This window comes from Bactrocera dorsalis, chromosome 3 (genome assembly GCF_023373825.1).
Source record: "Bactrocera dorsalis isolate Fly_Bdor chromosome 3, ASM2337382v1, whole genome shotgun sequence".
NCBI classification, from domain to species: domain Eukaryota; kingdom Metazoa; phylum Arthropoda; class Insecta; order Diptera; family Tephritidae; genus Bactrocera; species Bactrocera dorsalis.
Window position 1 is genome coordinate 82,819,298 of NC_064305.1, and position 20,954 is coordinate 82,840,251.

Consider the following 20,954-nt stretch of genomic DNA (forward strand, 5'->3'; position numbering starts at 1 on the left):
TAAATTACCAGCATTTTTTCAATCAAATGCGCCTAAATTGTATGTCTGCAACAAAAACAAATAAACAAAATCTCGCTGCAATGCTCTTAAATTAGAGTTGTTTTTTGTATTTGTTGTTGTTCCGCTAAAATATTTGAGGCCACAAACTGGCGCTGCGATTTTATTCCAAACACTTGTATCCGTTGCACTCGGGGAGCGCTGCTGCCACAGAAAAACTATAAAGCCGCGCAATTTGTTGGACAAAAGTTTGAAGTAGACTGCAACAAAAACACTAACAACTTCAAATTATTTAATTGAATTACTGTAAATGAGCGCATATTATGTGACAAGCTTACGCAAAAAGTTGCAGGCTGTGAGTATTTGCTGCAACTGAAGTAGATGTAACAAAAACAAGTGGATTATTCCAAGTTATTTTTCAAAATTTTTTCAATTTTTTTTTCAAAAATTTTTTAATTTTTTTTTTCAAAATTTTTTTGTTTTTTTTTTTTACTCAAAATCTTTTCAATTTCATTTCAGTTTTGTTGTTAACCTCAAATTTGGCTAAAAAATTAGTTCGCTCTGCGGTTTCTCTGTTCGTAAACAAAAGCGAGTTGGTTGCTTAAGTCTTTTGTTTAGTGAACACACATGTTTGGCCATTGTAAGGTGGCCAATACAAGAAGAGTTTTATAAATTAACTGATACGGGATTTGTTATAAAGGCAATTGTATTTAGACGTTGAGTACGTGCTAGCAAAATTTTGTATTTTCATTGTCCTCAGTGCATGTTCTTTTAGGTATATAAGAGATTTTTCGATTACAGATATTATTATTTTGGATTATAATTTAATTTAAGCAGGTTCCAGAATCCGCTAATGATGAGATTGTATATAACAAATCTGAGTCGCTCAGTCCAAGAGACGGTAAAAATACAAGTTTAAGGAGGATTTTATTTCGGAAAAATTTATTAAAACTCTTTAAAATTTTGCCTATGAAGAAAACCGATTACAAGCGCATTTTTTCTTCCAAGATGCTGCACACAAAAATTCTACACAGACTGTTTTATTAATAAACCTTACTTTATAAAATAAGCCTATCACTAAAATAAATTCAAATTTATACAAATATGCTACACTATGCATAACACACCCACTCATTCATTCATTACTCCACTTCACTCAAAGACAGCGCACAATTTCACTCATTCATTTCACAACCAACCTGAAACATTTTCCGCTTATGCTTTATGAAACCACATTTGTGTAAACATTGCATAGCAACACAGCACTCAACAACATGTATATACATATGAGCATGTTGCCAGCAACATTTTGCGGTAGCGACAACCAAAATAGGTAGACGTGCCTGCGGTTAGCACAGCAGTGACAGCAAAACAAACAACGAGCAACCGGCTAAGCTGGCCAGCAGGCAGGCAGTCAAACGAAAAGCCAGCAACTAGTAGCAAGCAACAAGCCACACAGCCATCAACAAGCCACACAACCATCAACAAGCCAGTCAAAGAGTTGAGCAAACAGCTGCAGCAGCCACAACCAAACCAACAGTTGCCATCGTAGCGCAGGGGTACTTACGTAGCGGCGCAAGGCTTTCCATTTCTTCAGTTTGTTAACGAAACGCAAACGATGCAGACGCGCATCCACGGTAGCTGCGGCAAACAAACGACTAACTAACTGTTTTGCATACAAAAAATTGTAACTCAATTGTAGAACTGCATTACTGGATTTTAAAGTGTGTGTACATTTTCGTTGTTTACTTGTTGTTTTGTGGCATCGACTAGTAAAAGTGACTTCCTCGTGCACCTTTCGATTCGAAGTGTTTGCGATTTGCGCATAAAACAATTATTCGAGTAAATCGTAGCAAAAATAAGTGAGCAGAATTGCTTTCGATACTGCGTTGGTAGTCAAAGCCAGTGGTGTGTGTCCAACCAGTGGCTGCAAGCGGATTAGAAATCTGCGCAACGTAGCCAGTATTTCACCAAACTCCACCAGCCGCCACCCACCGCAGTTGGCGCGCATGCTTCGAAGCCATTGACGCCTGGCGCATTTTTTTTGCTCTCGCTCGAAATTTTCGCCACTTGCAGTGAATGCACGATACGCGAAAAGCCAAACAAAGTGCAACGCGGTGAAAATCGTTTTCGTTTTTCCTGGCAACGTTCGTACACTTAAAGCGCGCAGCGAGCATTTAAGCGCAAAAAGTCGGCGCATTTTCTTTAACTCTACTAATTTACAGACAAAGTGTTACTTTGCGTTTGATGGCTTAATTAGTTGCAAGCGCAAATGAAAATAAACAAACAAAACGCAAACTTTTTTCGAAAAAGTGTGCAAGAAATCCGAAGCTGCGCAGAACTCTGTAAATAATTAATACGCGAAAAAGAAAGCAAAAGCGCTAAACAGTAGCTGCCAAAGTAAAGCAAAAAAGTTAAAGCGAAAAACCAAAAAACATAACTGTAAAAAGTAGGTGAAACTCAAGCGGAAATTGCAAAAATTAAATTTATTAGCAAAAGCAAAAACAAAACGCAAATTCTGCACGCGTGTGTCTGTGTGCGTTGTGCGCAAGTGAAAAGCTCTGCAGCAAACGGCAAAGCATTGATTCTAGTAACTGAAGATTTATTAACTGTACGTTCTGCATTATTTGTGTCAGGAAGTCAGGAACACGCAGGCGATATATTTACAGTGGTGAGTACAAAGCTTTAAACAAATAAATAATAAGAAGCGGAAGATTGCAAAATTACAAAAAATTTCAAAGTGTAAAAATAAAAGATATTAAAATAATTACTGAAACTACAAAAAAAAAGAAATTATTATTAAAAATAAAAAATATTAACAATAAAAAAATATGAAATTCAAAAAAAAAAATCATGGATATAAAAACTGACCTTACAAACATTACATAAATCCAAAAAGATTAAAACAAAATTAAAAATAAAAAAAATTGTTATAATAATTAATATGAAAATACAAAAAAAAACACAAAGTCAAAAATCATATAAAAAAAAATATATATTTTTAAAATATGAAAAAGTATTATAATACTTAATACAAAAGAAAAAATTAATAATAATAAAGAATATGTCAAAATTTACAATAAAGGATAAAAAATTTTATCAAACAAAAATATAAAAGATATATACAAAAATTAAAAATAAAAAAATATTTCGGAAATATTTCTGAAATATGAAAAATAATTGTAATTATCAATTTGAAAATACAATAAAAAAGGTAAGAATTAAAAGTAAAAAAATAAAAGTGAAAATTAAGAAAAATATTTCCCAAATATGAAAATACATTATATTAATTAGAATGAAAATGAAAACATAATAATTAAAAATAACAATATATTAACAATAAAAAAATACGAAATTTTAAAAGATCAAGGATACCTTTTTTTTAAATATTAAATAAATTTAAAAAGATAAATACGAAATAAAAAATAAAAAAAGAATTAATTCTTAAATATAAAAAAGTATTATAAGCAACAGAAAGAAATATATGACATATATGTACATTCATAAGTATTAAAACTTCAATAAAGAATAAAATAAAACCAAAATAAAAATAAAAAATTAAAGCATAATTAAAAGAACACGAAAGTCAACAACAATTTTATCCTCTATTTATTTATTTTTTATTAAACGCAAAACAGAAAAAATTAAAAAAAAAATTAAAAAATAATTAAAAATTAAAAAAAAAATTAAAAAAAAAATTTTAAAAATTTTTAAAACGCAGTTATGTTAAATAAGCTCTTTAATACTTTGCTCAATAACAATTGGAGCAAGAATAACAGAAAGAACATACAAAAAGATTTCATTGACTTCAAAAATTTTGTAATGGTAAATAAGAGAAAAAAGTTATCGGCGGAAGGTCTTTTGGAAAGGTTCTTAAAATGCAAATTAATGGGACAATCTAAGGTTACTTAATGTGAGCAAAAATTCAATTAATTGATTTGTATTCTTGATAACAAAATGATCCCAGAGAAGTATGCAAAAATTTATTTATGGACAACTTCAATAACGTAAAAATGTTGAAAAAAAAGTAATAAGCTTTTTTGAATCCTCACTTATACAATTTTTCCCCAATAATGCCATATCCCAGTCTGCAAAGAAAGACCGTAAAAAAAAAAATTTCAAAAAATTTAGATTGCCTACTCTACCAACCACTCATTTGACAGAATGTAAGTTAATATTTAAATTTTAGTTTAATTGTGCCATATTAATCAACCAGAATTATATTAATTAAGAACTTTCTGTTAGTAAAATCGAAAAGTTATCGCTTTTTGTCGCAATCCGGCATACATTTTTCATACAAATTATTAGTTCGTTGCAAAAGTCTTTTGTTTGATTTTATATATGAACGTCATATTAGTAAATTTATTATCAAAAGTGCAATAATTTTTTGAATATCATATACTAGTTGGAGTTCAGTTGCAAGGTCCAAGGGGAATAGTCGGGAATTTTAACCGATTCTGCGGCCTCACTATCGATACCTCCTGAAGTGTATCAGACTGTGGGAACCCCAAATGCTTACAGCTTAGTCTTGCCAATGCGAGACAAGCCCACAAGAGATGCTCATTGTTTGTTGTTGCAAGAAATATACAAATTTTAGCATTCAATTAACTTTTTGTTTATATTTGGTAGTGATATTTAGCTTTTTCTATGAAATAGGTTAAAATATTGGCCATAATCTCGTCCTTTTTACGAAATTTCTTTCGACAGAGTATTGTCTTAGAGTCTGATAATGGGAAATATTCACTAGAGTATAGAATAGAGTGAACATGAAACTAAATTAATCTTACTTTTCTATCGCTTTTATGAATTTATGATACGGAAAATATTTTATTTTAATTTTTAATTATAGACTCGATAATTTTTAAATATAAACTTGATATTAAATTTTTTTAATGCAATGTTTGGGCTTAAAACTTACAAAATAAAAAAGTTTTATTAACATTTAATCTACTTGAATTATTTTTTAATGTATAATTTACACACCTGTATTCAAATTATTCATATTCATATTTACTTTTTCGGTATAATACATGACAAACAATCCAATATCAAAACATATCCATATTCCACGTTTTACCTTCTTGCTTTCTTTACAATAAAAATATTTGCAATTAATATTATTTGGTATTTGAAAAGCGAAAGTGGTAAATAAAGTGACTACTTAAAAGGAATTAACGCGTGCAAGCACTGCTCGCGATTAATATGCTACCATATGCAAGGTTAAATTATTTAAATATTACATTAATATGTAAAATGCATAAAATTAACGTAAGCCACTTAAAGAAGTAAAGCGTGAATGCCAAGGTTTACCAACGCAGCCGCTGTGTTGGCGACCAATAAATAGACATTTACATATGTAAATGGCAGAGCAAGGCGTTGAAAGTTAGTAGCAGGCATTTTCAAAAACTAACACAAAAATAACTAAATGAGAAAAAAGGAAATTATGAAATTAAGCATGAAAAATGCACAAAAATGAACAAAGTGTTCATATGAAAGTTTTTCTTCAGAATTTTAGCAGCGAAAGAACAAAAAAAGAATGTATTTTCTTTCAAATATCAATTTCTCAATTTTTGTCAGCCAAAACTTCGCATTCATTGTCAAGAAAATTTATTAAAAGCTTTGCACCCAACAATTGTAGTTGAGCAGTGAAAAATCAGCCAAGAATCTGACACATTTTTGGCACGCTTCAAGCCAGTAGCAACAATAGCAACAAAAGCAATGAACAATGCCACTTTTACCTTGTCATTGCTTTGGCCTTCAGTGCTTTTTCCACAATTATTTAGCATTATTAACTGCTTTCATTTCAATTGACCATTTCGTATAATTATTTGCCTAATAAATGAAAATGCTGTAAACAATTTAATTTCATTTTATTGAAGGCAAAATTAAAAGCATATAAAAATATGCTACACACACATGCAAACATTCATATATTGTATATGTGAACATATGTATGTGCCGCGCATAAAAGCTCTAAATCGCGCAATTACCATTACCACAATGGTTGGACAACCGTCAAACGCCGCAATTGGCCACACAGCGATCGATAATGAAAAAACGCCGCGCTGAAGAGCAGTTGAAGATAAAAGTGAAATAACTGCGCTGTCACACGTTTGTCTGTTTGTCTGTATGTGTGTACGTTTTTATGTGTTTATGGCGGCGTAATGTCACCGGCACGCACAAATTTTATGCTTTCTTGTATGCCGCTCAGTGTGTGTGTCTGTTGGCATTTTTTGTTGTTTTTGTTGCTTTGTGTTGTGTCTGCAACGCTAATGTACAATTGTGTGCAAACATTTAAGTTAAATACTTTCTAATTACAACAAAAATGCTGGCAATCACACTGCGTTTGACAAGTGAAGTGCAGCCAATCGCGACACATAGATGTACATACAAGCAGTTGGTTGATTACAGTAGTTGCAAAAACGTAGAAAAAAGGAAGAAAAAAACCCACTGTCTTTCAAGGCATGTACAAGTTAGTTAGTTAATTATAAAAATTTTAATTAAAATTACTGCGCTATGAAATTTTTTAAAATTAAACGGAAAACTCCAAAAAGCTTTGATTTACAGTGAAATATATGGTGAAGTTATCAAGGAAGTAATGCCGCTTTTCAGTGCAATTTAGTGGCTTCATGTAAGGATTATATAAAAAAAACTAGTAGTTCAATATTAATGCATTTTTTGAAGTCGAAAAATCCTTAGAGCTATGTCAGGCAGGCTGCAAAATATGACGATTTTTAAACACTATTTCCTTACCTCTTTTGATTACATTATTATTGACAGAGATAGATGGACGACTAACATGAAGCACACTTTCAATGACTTCACGATCTTTATTAAATAAACAACAGTCCGGGTCAATTTTGATCAGATGCTATATGGTCACAAAAAATTAAACATAGATATGTAAATCTATGTATAGAAAAAAATAACTAAATTATTGACATTTTTATGCTATTGTCAACGGATATTTGAAAGAAAATAAACTCAGCTCTCCTCTGGGTGTCATCTCTTCTATTAGGTATGTTTAACTACTTCTGAGTTATAAAAAAGAGAGAATATTATGGTATAAAGTTGTTTAAATAATAACAAATAAGTGCGTTAAGAACATTTTTCAAAAAGGTTTGAATGAGAAAACAAAAATTATAAATATCTGGGTCATACATTATTTTTTATTCCATATTCTCCTTTTAATTTGATAAAATTCATATTGTGTATAAGTCGAAACTAATAAAAACAAAGTCCTTATATGGTCTCACAAAGCAAATTTTCGAAATTTTTTCTCCTAAACATATCGCAATTTACATATAAAATTAAATTTGATCTTCAATATAAGGAACTAACTTACTTTAAGACTTTGATAAATATTTCCCAAATCAGCTATTTTTAAAATTAAAATTCAACCCGCAGTACGTCAAAAGTGTCATAAAATTGGTAAACTCCTTATTTGAATTTTAATATTGCAAACCCTTGCCAACTTAACACGCTAATTCCATAATTTCCCCGCTTCCTTGCGTAGGCATGTGCTTATGTGCTGCCTTTCAATGCTCATAAAATGCAAAGAGTACCTAACTATTGACTTAAATGTATGCTGAGCGCGCATATATCATGAACTGCCAATAAAACGTTAAGTAAAATGTGCCGTTATTTACTCTGCGCGGACGTGCCAACGTGATTTTCAATGAAAGTGAAAACTAACTGAACTTCTACAAAAACTAAACAAACAAAAATAACAACAAAAAGACTAACGTAAAGTTAAATGTAAGTGCAAATACGTTTTTTATTAAGCGTACGAAAAAAACAACAAAAACAAGTAAAAGCAAACACTGAAAGTGGCAAGTGCGTGAGCTTGCACATTTCATCAATTGCAGCTTCGCTTTCGTTTCTGTTTGATTTGAAGTGTTTATCTTTGCCTTTTGCTTGTCTACCTTTTTTCGACTTCATACCTGACATTTGCCCACAGGTGTACCTGGTCAGTCGTGCATTGGTCCATTAGTGTTAATTACATTTATTTGCGCTGCCACACCAACATCCGGTTCAGTCTAAAACTTTTCCGCTAACGTTTTTGTTACCTTTTTTGTTGTTTTTTGTTTTTTTTTGTGGAAAACATTAATTTGTGTTTTTGCAGTGTCATTTGTGATTATTTTGTCCAATATTTACGTTAATTTGTTTGTTACCGAAATCTATCGTATCGGTGACAAAAGACTTAAGCCACGAACCCGACAACACTTGGCATGCCTGCAAGGCTGTTTTTACAGACACTATGTGGGTGCGCAGACGCGCATATAAAATTCACAAAAATGCCAAATAACAAACTAATTTATGCAACAACAATACCGTGAGTGGCAAGGTGACGCTCTGAAAAAGCATAAAAATCAGATTCATGAACACTGTGCGGCAGCTTAGATGAATTATGCATGGTGTTAGAATTTCCTATAAGTGAGTTTGAGAAATTATTTAAGCAAGACAAAATTGTTGCCAGAACTAAATAATTTAAAAAAAATTTAGTATTTGTATATGCGTGTCTGTGAACACTTCCGTCTTAGCAGCTCATATGGCACTTCCGTTCTGCAGTTATTAAAGCAATAAAGTTATTTACGAAGTGATACTTAATTTTCGCACTTCTGACATGTCTGTGAAGTTTTTAAGGTTAAAGTGGTAGAACATAATTTAGTTAATTAAATAGAACTTATGGAATTAGTTTACTTAGTATTTTTGTAAGTTGACGGAAACAGCAGATTGTTTAACACTGATACTTCACAGAAATTAGGAAGTTATGAGTTTTAGGGAAACCTCAGAAAGGTATTAAAAGATTTGCCAACAAATAGTTCTCGCTTATCAGCAGTTGTACGATTCCCAAGAAAAGTAAACAAAATCTTTAACTTCGGCTGCATCAAAGCTGTAATACGCATCACATGTGCATTTTTATAGCACAAAAGGGGGAAAAAGGTCTTTGGCTTGATTTTGATCGATCAGTTTGCATGACAGCTACATATATGCTATATTGAGCCGATCTTAAAAATAATTCTTATAAGAGATTGTAGTGCTGTTTAGGTTAACAATTTGTGTCAAATTTTGGGAAGATATATTGCCAAATAAACAAGATTTCCTTATAAGAACCGGAGCTTGATCGATCAGTTTGTATGACAGCTATCAGTTAAAGTTGACCGATCTGAACAATTTTTTCAGAGATTGTTACACTGTTTAGGATAACTATCTGTGTCAAATTTCATGAAGATATCTTGTCAAATAAACAAGATTTCCTTACAAAAACCGGAGCTTGATCAATCAGTTTGTATGGCAGCTATCAGTTAAAGTTGACCGATCTGAACTATTTTTTCGGAGATTGTTGCTTTGGCTAGGATAACAACCTGTGTCAAATTTCATGAAGTTATCTTGTCAAATAAAAAAGTTTTCCATACAAAAACTTAAGCTTGAAGATTCAGTTTACATGGCTACATACTATAGATAATGATCAGAGAGGCAAACTTACTGTACAAAGTATAATAAAAAATTCTTCTTCCCAGCTTGGGCGATGGTGCAGCATAAAAGTAAATTTCCCACCATTAGAAATTGCCACAAACTACATAAATGTGCTAGAAGCTTTGTCAAGGTTACTTTACTAGTCGAAAGCTGTCGCTCTTTGCATTATTTAAAATGACTTACAGAAAATTCTCGAATCACTGTAAATGTATATCCAACGCCTACAAGTGCTTATTTAAAACAAACAAGATATTACAACAACTAATATATTCAATACATACATATATGTATACATACATATATGTGTATATATACAGATACCTTGAGCTATGCATGAGACATCTGGAACAATCTGGCGCTGCAACTCAGTCTAGTCACCTCAGCGCAGGCCATGAGTAATACCAAAGCATATTATTTTGCAAACTAATTCAATACTATAGTTACACTTCAATGCCGTTTGGCAGCATTACTCAGCTGGTCTCACCAAGATTTAATGCACTTATATGCAAGTGGCTTAGTCGCTCGTTTATTTCAACACACAAGCAATGCCATTTGTGCAGATATTTCAAAAAAAAACACCAAATAAATATTTTAATAAATAAATTGCAACAAAACAGTGCGGCATTGCACGATAGCACTCGAATAACTGGACATTTTAGTGCAAGTTTTGCAACGTGACTATATACTATATGGTGCATGCGCATAGTCAGCAGCTCCAATTGAAATAGACGATTCTTTAGTCAGCGTGTTTGTTGCTGGTGCAGCTGCTATCGGCACTGACGAGCGTCACCGTCTACTCGTGGTTAGATTTTTGCAATGCATAAATGCAGCAACACTGCCAAAGACAGGCAACGAGTGATGGTAGCTCACAGCGCTTGTTATGGATATGTGTGTGTGTTAATGCTCTCATAAAAGCGTCAGTTAGCCATTGGCAAAGTCTCACGCAGATAAATTGCTTAAACACATACATATATCTGTATGTATGTATACTTAGGTTATATTTGGTAGAATTACAGAGCAAAAAATTACAAGCACAAATGAAATTGAATACAGTTGTGATTTTTTATCTTTTACAAATTGGTATGTGGCACATGTTTTTGGAATGAATTAGTTTGGTGATTTCTCCAAAACTTCTTTTTAATATTGATTTAAAATAGAATTTACTAATGTAGTACAATTTTTGTATTTTTTTTTATTTCCAAAAATATTTCTTTTAAACAAACATTTGAACATCGAAGTCAAGCCCGAGGTTATATCGTCTTTTTCAATAAAAAAATATTTTATACATGAAATTTAACCATATTTGATCGATCACTTTGTATGACAGCTATATGCTATAGTGGTCCAATTTTAACATTCTTTTCGAATATCATACGATTGTCACAAATAATAGTCCATGCCGAATTTCGTGAAGATATCTTCTCAAATAAAAAAGTTTTCCATACAAAGACTTCATTTTAGTCATCTAGTTTGTATGGTAACTATATCTCACAGTGCTGCCAAATATTAAAAAAGGTAAAAAACTTTCAGTTATAGGATTTTTAATTTTTTTTTAGTAATCTTAATATACTTTTCATGAAATTTAGAGTTCAAGCAGGATCACCATATTTGCGTTTTCATTATAGATCATTCGAGACCATTCGAGCATCGGTACATATAGTACATATGTATATAAATATTTTAAATATCAAATATTTAATGCCTTAGCCTTTACTACAATGTCGCTCTAAAATTATGAGCGTGACGAATTTTCGTTGCGTAACACATTTTCGTTGCAATCAGTCAATTTTTTCGACTTTCTCTTCGAATTTCAATATAATGCTATAAAAAGTATTAATGTTTTTTTTTGGTAAAATCAAATTTAATAAAATTTAATAACATTTCAATGAAATAAAAAAATAATTTTTAGTATTCGAACTTTCAGTGAAATATTAGTAAATTTGGTTTTAGCAAAAAAACAGCAAACTAAAAAAATTTCAAAAACGTTCCACTCAAAATTATGCACTCTTCAACAGTTTACCATCGTACTAATGCGTTGCAATTGCGCTGTTGCAAAATAAAATTGCAATCACTTTGTCTTGTTATCGCACTCATTCTCGCAGCCGGCAGAGACGGATATGTCACTTAGACATTTCTTTTTGCGCACCACTTGGTTGCGTCAATTTTTTCCCACACTCCGTCTGCAGTCAGTCGCTGGCAGCTGGTGACAATATGCATAATAGTTAAGTGCACAGAAATGTGTAGACATAATTTTTTCACATATGCACTTATTTGTTACCGTTTGTTTATATGCATTTACATATGTAGTTTAAAGAAAAATTGCTACTTGTGCCATAATTTTGTTAAAAAATTATAGTATTATGACTAAATTATGGCATTTTAAGTATCGAAATGTTGAAATATCGTAAATGTTGCTATTACTTTCAATTACCGGTTGTTGCATATGTAACTAAACTAAGTGACAGGTATTATTAGCTAATGTCTAACTACATGACATTCCTAGACACTTGCTATTACATATGTATGTAGATAGATTTATTTATATATATTCATATATACATATGTATATATAATATGATTTGCATATCTCAAACAAAATATAATTCAATTGCCTTTGGTTCAGAGCTGTAATGGTTGAAGTGTCTGCAGTAATGCTTATTCGACTAGCATATATTATAATATACAAGAAAATCGGGTGCTGCCATTTGCATATGCAAACCTCTTAATTCACCTTCAATTTTGTTAGAAGAAATTATAATATAATAAAAATATGGCGCATACACTTTCAACCAAAGTTTCCTTTCTAATAGCTTGTTCGCAACAAAACTGTATAAATTTTCGATTTAAAGGGTGATCTATTTCATGGTCCCTACATTTTTAAAGAAAAAATACAGAAATTTCAAATTTAATGGGGAATGTCTATTACTACTCGGAAGAACATTCTTTGGTATTTTTCTTTTGAAGATTATTGATTCTAAATGTTGGCTGTGGCTATATCTCAGATGGTCCATTCGTTGAGTTTAACTTTCGATGACTCGTTCGAGCAATTCGACTGGTAATTGGCGAATGACACGCGTAATGTTTTGCTCCCAGGTCTGAATCGAAGCTGAATTGTCCTCGTACAATACTGAACAAAAATACCATAACAGCTCGACTCCACGTTAGTTGGCAACTCTATTTAGAACAATCTATTTATAATTAAAATCTGACTCAACAAGGAATGTATAACAGTAAACTCTGTAAAGTTAGTAAGAATTTAATAGCAATTTTAAGTATTAACAAATTGTTCAGCAAAAATTAGAGTTTCAACATTTTTACAAAAAACATGCCGCTACACATACACACATGCACTTATGTGCATACATATAATATATACATATATGTATACACATATACACATATGTTACACACGCAAATTTAGAGCAACTCTGTTGTAAACTAAGATTTACAAACACTTGCCTTCAAAGACAGCGAGCACGCGTGCGTGACACATACACACAACAACAACAACATGTTGCACTGTCTGCGCACGAAAATTAACGACACGATTGCGGCAAGTCCACAAGCAAGCCGTGACAATAAATCTTAAAACACATTTCAGTATGACAGGGCACAAAATTAGTAAACGCAGCAGACAAGTTAGCAAAACAGACATTTTAATCGAAAAGCGAGGCAGACGAGGCGAGCGCGGCACTAAGTAACCGAGTTGATTCAGTCGCTAGTAGAACAGTAGTATAGGGAAAAAGTAAATCACATCCGTCACAAGCAGGTGTTGTCTGCCGTGGCGCTCATGTGAGCCCAGTTTATGCCAGCAGGCAACAAGCAGCGGGAAAATGTAAACAAAGCGCCGAACGCCGGCGAAGGAAGCAGATGTTGTTGTAAAATGTTGGAAAAACACGCATGCAAAGTGGGTTAAGCATTAATTGAAAGTGCGATATTTGCCGGCGTTTTGAAAAACTGGCAGCCGGCAAGCAGTAGTTTATCTGGTAGCACAACAACAAGCACAAAAAATGCTACTAAGTATTTGTGAATTAGGTCAGAGTAGGAAAGCCACAGCGCTGGCGCTATCAACAGCTGCAATCTGGAGAGGTTTTTACAAGTTAACGTCTGTAAAAGTAAATAAATCAGAAGCAAGTCTTGGTTTTGTTAGATCTAACGCTAATGAAAGTTAAACTGGCAGTACATATGCTAGTATTTAATGTTATTTTAAAGTTGAATACTTTTTAGATACTAAATATATATGTACGAGTATATAGTCTAATATATAATCTTATGTAACTTTCCACCAACAAGAAAACATTGAGTTGAGTTGTCATATGCACAATTTTTGACATATGGCCTTTGCGGCTGCTTCTTTGAAATATCAACTTATCTTCTTCTTTACTTGAGATATTCTTATTTACTTGGGATATTCTTATTTACTTGGGATATTCTTACAAAAAATAGTATCAGAGGTCTAATAACTTAACCTTGACTGTCAGTTTCCTGATCCATTTATTGACATAATTCGTTTCCGAGCATTCCTTCTAGGCCATCTTAAAGGGTTCAACTTTGACAATTTATTCTAGGTCGAAGTAAAAGGAAATCGAATGAATGCACTAGATTTCAAAACCCTTTCTTTGGGAATGGAAATCGTTTTGGAAAACACCATTCTGAGAAAAACTTTTATACGCGATTTCTTAATTTTTCATTTTTATGATTTTTCTTAATTGGCGGGCTGATAGAAAAACTTTGAAAATATTTTTTAACAACATAAAGTAAACTTTTTTTTGGTAAAAAAACACTTTTTTGAATTTTAAACAAATTATAAAATTTTAATTGTCTTCTTTCTCAAAAAAAATTCTCAAAACAATCGATTTCTTGAAGCAGGCATTGTGAGTAATAGCGCCATATTTGGTACTACCCTATTATAATAAATGTCTACGATTATAATATTATATTTTCAGAACCCTTTAGTATGCTTTTAGCAAAAACAAATTAATCTTTGGAAAATCTCTAACCACTTAATATCATCTGATCAAAATTGACCCGGACTGACAAATCAAAAAAAAAAAAATGTATTATAATTTGCGTTATTTATCACAAATCTGTTTAACCTTCTTTAAAATAAGCTGATGAGCGAATACAAGCAAGCCACACGTACACTTGTAGTATTATAAGCATCGTAGAAGCCTTGAGTGCCTTAATAAAATGTTGAGTTTTTAGGATTCTGACTCATTCTTAAAACGCTATTCGCTAGTTTGTTGTACAGTTGCGACGCAATACTCAAAAAGCTATGAGTTTGATGAACGGTACGGTACTGCTGCACGACATCTACTTGACGTTTGTTTTTGCTAAATAGTATTCGAATCTAGCATTGATGACCTTCCTACCCAAATCATTAACCAAAATGTATTAAGTTGATCCATAATAGATGTTGAGAGCCTCTGCTATCTCTCAGATGTCAGCAACCGACTATCGAGTACTCTTTATATGGGCCATTCCATCAATTGGCGACATGGTTTTGTACCCGAGGTTCTCCGATTTTGACCAAACTTTAGAATGTCATAATATAGACCTAAAGAAGAATATCTGTTAACTTTTTAGTGGTCAAAGTTGCTCCATTGTTTTTTGGCGCGCAATTCAAACTGAGATCAAACAAAAAAATGACTTTTTCTTTTATTTTTTAACGACCTCAAAATTGAGTGAAAAAAATTTTAAATTATCCAATTTTATGTAAAAAAAAATCTCAGCTTTCTGATAAAAATTTTTTAAAAATCCAAAAAAATTTTCAAAATCCAAAAAAAATTTCAAAATCCATAAAAACATTTTTTTCCAAAAACCCGGTTTTTTGTGCTTTTCCCCCAATAGACTTTTTTCACAGTTGATTACATACTCTTGAGTAACAGTTCAAATACATAATGATTACTTTTAACAGTTGGCATGTATTAAAATGAGATATCACTCCCCAAAAATTATTTCAAAGACTAAATATTAAGACTACTCTTTTCCCAACACTACGCGGTGTTATAAGCTTTATTAAGCAACCATTTACAATTAGCTAAATACACTAATTATTCATTTGCCAGTAAATGTTGCCAATGGCGTAAAGTTACAGCCGGAAATTTAAAAAATGTATATTAGCAAGCATTGGCTAGAAATCATTCACACGTCATGAATTCGAACAGCAAAACGATAATTATGAAAAATTAGATTACTAATAGCATGTAACTGAAATACCGTTAGCAGGTGACGGTATGCAGCAGCAACGTTTGAAAATTAACTGAAAAAATGGAAAACGGCGTCGAAAACAATTAACACCGAGCGTTGTTGCATAACACCAAAGCGATATATATTTTAACGATAAACTTGAGTAAGCGTTCATGTGTAGAAATATAAGAGTGTGTGTGTGTCTTTGCGGCATTAGACAGCTTTTTCAGACACTGACATATGTATGTTACACAATTTGCGGCCAATGAAGATATGAAAAAATGCCCGGAAAGTCAAATAACGGTAGTAATCTATCATTAAACGCAAAATTTCATTTAACACGTACTAAATGGTAACTAAATTAACACAAAATGTAAACATAAGCGGAAACTAGAAAATTTTCAAAATTTAAAAGTTATATATGAGCGTGAAAATATGCAATAATCACAACGCATGGCAACGCAAACGTAAGCACAGGCAAACAGTAAGCGCCGCAAGCAACAACAAGTGACATTAGCAATGTGTAGCAGCAAATTATGCGCATGCGCACAACTCTCCGCCACGTTTATGGGCTAATAAAAGTGAAATATGCGCACTAGCGGCGCCAATTCTTGCCTAATTTGCTTTAATACACATGCGCATGCGCAATCAAAGTGGTCTGTATATGTGTGTGTGTATGTATAAGAAATATTTTGAATATTTTTTCGGCATTTCACTTTCGCTTTCAACGCCTCATGTCGCACTTGACGCTTGACTTGTCTGCCAGCCGCCTCAGCGACAGCATTCGTCATTAGCGGCGCGTCGCGGCGTCACATCAACCTTAGCACGTTAATATTCTGCTTCTTTTTTTTGCGCAAATTATGCAAGTAATGACGCATTAACGTCTGAGACAGGTGCGGAGCGCGCATGTAAATGAAAAGAAAGTTCGTGCCTTAAGTCTTTCGTTTGAGTGGCGTGGTTTTGCTTATTTAGCTAATGTTTGTATACATCAGATATAATATATAGCGTATGATTTATTGTGCATACTTGGGTTTTAAGGTGCTGTCACTTTTATTCGTATTTTTTTATTATTTTTATTCTTTTTTCTATTATTTTATGCCTCATTTTCTTCAAATGTTGGTATAAACCAGCCTGTCGTTGGCACTAAAGTTGGCTGGGCAACAAATCAAGCGAGTTATGGGCGTCTAAATGATTTTATTTAAAGTAGACAGTACACTTTACTGTAATTATTTATTTTTTTGCTTGTGTGGACAAAAATAAAAACAACGAAAAATGTAAACAAATATAAGACACAAGAAAAAATCCACAAATTGCATTTAAATGTTGAACTGCGTGTGAAAAAGTGTTTTAAGGCAACAAAATTTACATTTGTATGCACCTGGCGCGCAAAAATAACTCAAAACTAACTTTCAAACACAAGAAAAATTGCACACAAGCTTCAATTGGATGTCTTTGAACTCCAACATCAATTCGAAAAATACTTTGTTGCGGCACAAACTTGAAAGTTACACCAGTTTTAGGTAAACTTAAACCAAAACCAGCAAGAAATCTATTATAAATAATGAGTTAACCAGCTTATCTTACTATGCAGATAGCACGAACTCAATTTAGTGCTGCTCATAGTCGCGATTTTTTATGGCGCCTAAGGATTTTTTATTTGCTTGTCTGGCAGGCTAATGCACCTGCAGCTTTTATTCAATAACCCGCAGCCTTGTGTTTATACTACATATTACAGATTGGCGTACATAAACGGTAAACAAATCTGCATGAGTCTATTATTTTTGTCCCCTTTGTATCTGTTACTGACTTGAAAACCTACGCCTTGATCACTCAACTGCTTTGTTGTAAGTAAAAGGTTGTGAGGGAAATGGCTTGCATTAATTGCTGGCCATAAATAAATTTGGCAATGAAAGTAAATCACAAGAAAAATTGAAGGCAGCTGACACTGAACTGAGTGAAAGGATTTAGTGGTCAGATCTAACTATTATAAAGCGCTTAATTTTGCAATAAAATTGCAATAACGTATAGTTGTTTGCAAAATTTGGGATATTTCATGCTTGTGGAACTAAAAATTAAGCAATTGTATGCCATTAAAGTTCAAACAGTTATAAATTAGGCTAATCATCTTACTGTAGACCTGTAACCAAGGCCATCGGTGCTACACTTTATTTTTGATTTTGCATCAGCTAAGTAGTAAAGTCTTCAAAAATTTCAATAAATAATTTTAAGTACCTGATTTTGATAGACCAGTTTGTAAGACAGCTATATACCATAGATAATAATCCATGCCAGAATTCGTGAAGATAACACGTCAAATAAAAAAAAAATCCATACAAGAGCTTAGTTTTGATTGTTCAATTTGTATGACAGCTATATAATATAATGGTCCGATCTGCAAAATTTTTTCGGAGATTATAGAGTTATTTTGATCAATGATCCGTGCCGAAATTCGGGAAAATATCTTGTAAAATATAGTAGTTTTCTGTACAAGGACTTAATTTTTATCGATCGTTTGTATGGCAGCTATATGTTATAATGGTTCGAACTACACAATTTCCTCGGAGATTATAGAGTTATTTTGATCAATGAACCATGCCGAAATTCGTGAATATATCCTGTAAAATAAACGAGTTTTCTATACAAGAGCTTAGTTTTGATTTTTCAGTTTGTATGGCAACTATGCGCTATAGTGATATGATATTGGCGTTTCTGGCAAATGAGTTACTTCTTGGGGAGAAAAGGTTATGTGCAGAATGTCTGATTGATATCTCAAAATCTGGGACTATTTCTTGAACATGTTAGACATAGAATACCCTGTATACAAATTCAATATAAGTACATATAACTTTTTAAATTTTTGAACGTACAAAACTTGATTGTGTGTGAAAAGTCGCTAAATGTCATATACGTTTTTTCATTTCTCCCAATAAATCAAACTTATTGCTTTCTTTCAAGTTTAGGTTATGTTGTACTTAATACCATATAACATTTCTTAAGTCTTACGGTTTAGGCTTGCATTGCTTTAGCACCGAAATCACGAAAAACATATTTCTTGAAATTTTGTTTAAAGAATATTGTAAACACTTCCTACGCCCGTAAGTTTCTTAATTTTCTCTAAATATTCTCTAAACTCTCTTTATAAAACCCTTTCGTAATCTAAAATGTTCTAAAATAAGACAAATTGAAATTGTTACTCATACGCACCCGCCTACCAACGTCAGTTGCAGCTTATTACATATCGTCACCTAAAATGCAAAACAAGGTATCATCAAAAAAAATCGAAATAAAGTTTTTTATTGCTTACGATTCATTATATCATATTACATATATATAGCATAAAATTTTTATATATAACCATTATGTAACCAATAAAAACTAATATAAAACCAATATATAACATTTTATAACCAAAACTCACATTTTGTTTCAATATGAGTGGTTTCTATTATATCGTTTTTCCTTCGCCTGTAAACTTATGAGAAGTCAATTTACGTTATTTTGCATTTTAGATGACGATATACATATATAAATGTCTACCTAAAAATCATTAACTCATAAATTCGTGGAAAAAACGAAATATCGAGATCAGCTAAGCTAAATAATTATCACCATTCGCAGTTCCATGGAGCATATATTTATAAGCGCATACGCATGAGCTCAAATTTTTTAACCACAAAGTAATTAAGAGCACACATAAGTCTGTACATGTATACCGAACCACACATTTTTTGTAAACCACACACTTGTATAAGCTTACCTGGTAATTTATACTACAAGAGGCCTACAAATCAGTGTCATTGATAAATTAAAGCAGCAAAGAGCCTTCGTGTGTTGTATTGAAGAAAAAATAGTAAATAAATAAAACATGTCATGCGACGAATTCAATAGTACTGGTGTTAGTAGTAAAAAAGGTGACAAATAATTTTCACGTAGAACAGTCATATTGTCAATCGGTTAGTCAAAAAATTTTTCATAAAAATTGCAAAATATTATTCAACTGTATTGATTTCATTTATTATAACTGAACTATACTATAAATAATGCGAATGTGGCCATTCATCTCTCAAGAAAAACCAAACTTTCAAAGCCAAAACGCTCGATATATCATACACATGCAAACATGCCAACACATATCTTCCTTCAAATTGGCTTGTGGGTTAAATTCACTTGTTAGCAAATGCCACGTAAACCCGATCACTTAATTCCAGCAAATCAATTACCGAAATTGTTTAAAAATAGCAACCAAAACTGCTTCACATACATAGTGATCACACGTACTATTTTGGAATGATAATGCAGTTACGCAGATTTCTGCAATCGATCCGATTTTAAATGTTGTCGATCAGTTAATTTATCGCCTCTTTACGTGTTTGCTCACATATTTATACTAAAAATAAATATAAATAAAATCAAATATATATTTAAAAAATATTTCGCGTTCAAATTGCAAGCATGGCTAGTAATCATAGCAATTTGTTGCCGCTTTCAAAACGTGTTGCGCATTTTTTCATGAGGCAAAGTCACTGAAATGCAATTTTTTGCGGAGTTACTTAACGTATATACTTATATCTGAGCAAATTGCTGGTTTGAAATCTCTTCAATTGTCTTTTGACTAATTTCGAGGTTACTATGAATACTTTTGAAACATCTTAAAGTGGAATTGAAGCGCTAGTCGAAATGTAAGACAAATAAGTACTTCTCTCGTAAGCCAGACTATAATTTGGCATTTTTATACCCTGAACAGGGTAACTTAACTTTGCCACGCAGCTTGTAACAGGCAGAAAGAAATTTCGAAAGCAGAAAGTATATACACTAGTTAGTATAAGTGTAGTTAAGTGTAAGTGATCAGCTTGACGAGCTTGGTCGATTTAGGGAAGCGATATCCATCTGAACTTCATCAATCGTCGCTGGCTTATTGGCATAGAACATAAACTTGACGTAACCCCACGGGAAGTTATCTATAGGTGTCACATCGCACGACCGAGGCGGCCAATTGACTAAGCCATTTCGTGAGATAATACGTTCACCAAACTTGGTTTTCAATTAATTGATTGTGACATTTACTCTGTGGCTTGTGGCGCCGTCCTGTTGGAACCACATATTGTTCAAGTCTATTTCATCTAAATCGGGTCAAACTATTCGGTTATCATTGGGCGGTAGTGATTCACATTCACAGTAACGTGCCGGTCTTGATCATCACATAAGAAGGAAGTGGACCAATGACGCCGGTGGCCCATAAACCACAGCAAACTGTAAGTTTTTCGGAACGCAATGGTGACTCGTTGAGT

At 32.5% G+C, this 20,954-nt stretch overlaps 1 protein-coding gene across 1 annotated transcript in view; it reads left to right on the forward strand.

Annotated features, from left to right (window-relative positions):
- Window positions 1-1,464: 1,464 nt before the first annotated feature.
- The window catches only part of LOC105226224 (proteoglycan 4), a 40,407-nt gene continuing 20,917 nt past the window's right edge, over window positions 1,465-20,954 (forward strand). Inside the window, exon 1 of the mRNA XM_011205050.4 lies at window positions 1,465-2,668. The gene's annotated coding sequence lies outside the window, so the exon portion shown is untranslated. The remainder of the gene's footprint in view (window positions 2,669-20,954) is intronic.